We start from the raw sequence: 3,893 nt of genomic DNA, 5'->3' as shown, positions 1-3,893 counted from the left end.
AGCCCCTAGCCCTGAGCCCGCAGCCCATCCTCACCCCAGACAAAAATCCAGGGGGGCCCATGCCCCCCATACCTCCCCCAGGGGTGCATACAGCACTGGGAGCTGCCTCCCCTTCCTGTGGCCCCCTGGATGAACTGCCCGTGGCTCTGCCCTTGCTAGGCAGCACTTGTCCCAACCCCTCTCACTCCCTCACTGTGCGGGGCCTCGATCTGTCCCGTTCCCCCTCCACACCCTTTCCTTTCCCCACTCCCCTTTCACGTCACAGATTTACTAGCCAGATGCTGCCCTCCAAGCTGCTGGGCAGCATAATGGCTGTCGGATTTGCATTGGCCAATATGGCTGGTTAATAATCGGCCCTCAGTATTGGCCAAAAAAAGTCTTGATCTGTGCATCCTTAATTTTGACACTTTCTTTCTCTGAAGTTTGACCCTGTATCATTTGACCCTTGTATTATTCTGTTATCTTGTTACTCTAATTGGTTATTTTTATCATATTTTATAAGCTAAACTATTTTTTTCTTTTAAAAAAAGTTAACTTTTTCTTTTAGGTTGCAAACTTAAATGCTTGAAAGTTAGGATGCAAGGTTGGCTTTTGCAAATTTAATTCTGTTCTGTTGTGTATCCAGTGTACACTGGAAAGATGCAGGGATTCTTTTAAGTGTGATCATATAACTGCATATATAAAACATTTACCATAGGGTACCACACTGAAGTTCAGTGGACAAAATTTGGACCTCTTTAACTCAATTCCTTGACTTTATAATCGAAACAATATTTGAATCTAGCTCTTTTGTATTAAAAAAAACATTCTAAGCTGTTAAGGAAAAAAAAATGCTGTTATAGGTACCCTCATCTTTTTATCTTTTAAAACTTCAGCATTGCAGCAAGTTTAAATAAGATCACATGAGCTCAGGAAGAAGTCTGTTAATCCAGAAATGGATTAGAACTATCTTTAATTTGTGTGGTAGGAAAAATTTCAGCTCCAGAAAGCTGAGATATTCCTGCTTTCTTTGTTGTCTGAAGAGAGAGCATGGGTACTAGGGATGTGTGTGTCAAGAGGTGCATCAGGGGAGCATAATTTGGCTCTTTCTGGTGTTTCTTCATTCACATCAGGGACTTGGAAAGCTCCTGACCTAATGGGTGGGGGTGGGGATGACTTTCAGCTGAAAAGGAGCTCAATACGTTCCCTTGTCTTCATGTTCTGATGATCCAACTTGTCTATTAAGTAAAGTTCTAGTGTGGTATATCCTGTTCTTTGGATACTGGCATAGGCTCAGCTGTTCAGGCTGCTCATTTTTAGCATGGCAGAGGTAGAGGTATACCTTAGACCAGGGGTTGTCAACCAGGGGGTACAAGAAACGGTCCTAGGGAGTATCCACGGGTGGGAGGGGATGGAGCACCGCCACTTACCACCTTGCACCACTGCCTCTTAGGAGCAGGGCCAGGTGGGGGCAAGGGCAGCGGTGTCCCTCTGGGCTGCACAGGTGTCGCCTGGCTGGCCAGACATGGGGCGACGGGAGCTCTCACACTGCTGCTGCCGCCATCCATCACTGCGTGCCACCGCCCCATGCTGCCACCGCACACTGCTTTCCCACAGCAGGTTCCACAGGCTGCTGACAGGCGGCACCCTGAGCCCAAGCTCATTTAATCAAATGCAGCACCTGATGAAGTGAGTTTGGGCTCACAAAGTTTATGCATCTCTGATGTAGCTATTTTATAAGGTGTGTCTCAGCATTGCCTTCTGACTGATTTAAAACTAATGTGGCTAACTACCTCTCTGCTTATTTTTAGCAAGCCACAGAAGGTTAATAGTGAGATTTTTCTAAGAGCTTATCTCAGCTGTGCATGTGGAACTTGGAGGAAAGAGCACAGAGAATAATCTGTATGCATATAGCTTGTATGTCTGTATCTCTGTAAATAATTGTCTTAATAAAGAGAGTCCTCTCCTGTACTGCATGCTGATTAGTAATGTGAAACAAATGAAGTTGAACATAATTTTATAGGGCAAACAAAGGACATATCACTAACCTCAATTCATTCCAACTTTCAAAGGACTGTTGCAAACAGCTGAGTATATGGAGTACATAGAAATTCTCAAAAAACCCTATATTTATACAAACTTTAGCTTACATTTTTTCCCAAGTTTAATATATAAATGCCCCTCCAAAGAGCACAGGAGACAGCAATTTAGAGAAGAGGTGTTAGTGAAGATCTGCATGGGTAACTGAAGCAATGAGCCAAATTGGTTTGGTTTTTTTTTTTACCTACTGAACTACTTCAGCCAATTGGTAGACTCATAGTACTGCATTCAGATTGCTTAAGAGTAGCAAAAACAGCTGGTGATAGAAAATAAATAATGTGAAGAGCTCTTATCAGTATCTTAAATTTACAAACCTCGTGCTAACAGTTCTGCAAGTAGACAGCAGTTGCCATTGGCAGGGCATGTGCCCCCCCTCCCCCCCAAGATTGGCCCTTGCCAGCTGGGGAATGGGGGGGCGACAGCCAGTGCTCCTCTGAGATTGTGGGAGTGCTGAGAGAAGCACTTCCGGGTTTGCCGCCAGCACTTCTGCTACTGGCAGGGATCAGCTGCTGCCCGCCCCCCAGTTGGCGATCAGGAGGCACCAGTTGCCCAAGGAAGCCTTTTAGAACAGGGTTTGGCAACTACCAGCACGTGTACCAGAGCATGGCATGTGAGGCCATTTTGCTTGGCACACCACAGGTAGGAGGTTGGGGAGGGACCCATTCCCCCCTCCCTTCTTCCCCCACCCCAATCCCTGCTCTCCTCTCCATCCGTCCTGGCTCCTGCTGCAGGCGCTGCTCTGCATTGAGCTCCAGGTGCCCTTCCCTTCCCTGCCCCCTCACCACCCCATGGCACGAATTTGCACATGGCAGTAGTGGAGAGGCAGGAGCCCTGCCACAGTCATGCGGGTTGGTGCAGCAGTGGTGCTGGTGTAGCAGGTGCCCCTGCAGAGGCCATGTGCTGGGGGTGGTGCAGGGGGAGCAGCAGCAGTGGCAGCAGCGGTGCTCAGGCACCAGAGGCTTTGCCCTTGCCCCTGCACTGTGCTACCCTGATAGCTACCCACTCCCTGCTGCCTGCTGTCATCACCTACCACCCCCTAAGGAGCCTCCTGTCCCCACTCCTACCCTTCTGTACTGTCACCCAGTGCCCACCCTGCTTTCATTGAGTGGGGAGAAAGGAGGAGAAGAAGAAATGTTGCTGCTTCCTGCCGCAATGGGGAGGGAGGAAGGGGCAGGGGGGGTGTGTGTGTGTGTGTGTGTGTGTGTGTGTGTGTGTGTGTGTGTGCGCGCGCACGTGCATACATGAGGAGGGGGGCAGACAGGAGGTGGGGTCCTCTCAGGCTCTGGCACCATACAGCCCCCACCCCTGGGGGTAAAGAATGGGGGTGTGCGCCCCACTCCCAGCTGCCCCAGTCAGACGCGCACATTCACATGCACAAAGTGCTGGATGTCACATGCACACGCATGTACACAGCCCAGTGGGGCTGAGAAGCATGGGCTCTGCCGCACCTGGGGCTGAGGGGCAGCAGGAGCCTTCTCCTGCTCTGTTTGGTGGCCCCACCCTATCTGCCCGGCCCCTGAGTGGTGAGGTAGCTGCTTCCCCACCATGCCGTACTCCAGGTTTTGGTCCCACTCCCTTCTCCCTTCCCAGCTCCCCTGCAATTTCCTCTGCCCCGGACTCAAGCTTCAGTACAAAGGAATGGAAGAAGCCTGAAGGTGTTTTTGGCAAGACAGACCTGGGAGCAATAGCATTGTGGAGCAAAGGGCAAGAAGAAACTATCTGGATCTCTCTGGAACAGGAGTGGGTGAGTGAGTCCTCGCCCTAGCTCATTGCTGGCAGTGGCTGGATGTGTGCCTCTGGGCGAAACGGAGGGG

Source organism: Alligator sinensis, unplaced genomic scaffold (genome assembly GCF_000455745.1).
Source record: "Alligator sinensis unplaced genomic scaffold, ASM45574v1 scaffold389_1, whole genome shotgun sequence".
Classification (NCBI taxonomy): Eukaryota; Metazoa; Chordata; order Crocodylia; family Alligatoridae; genus Alligator; species Alligator sinensis.
The sequence above is the reverse complement of the archived record's forward strand: the minus strand, read 5'-3'. Positions refer to the sequence as shown.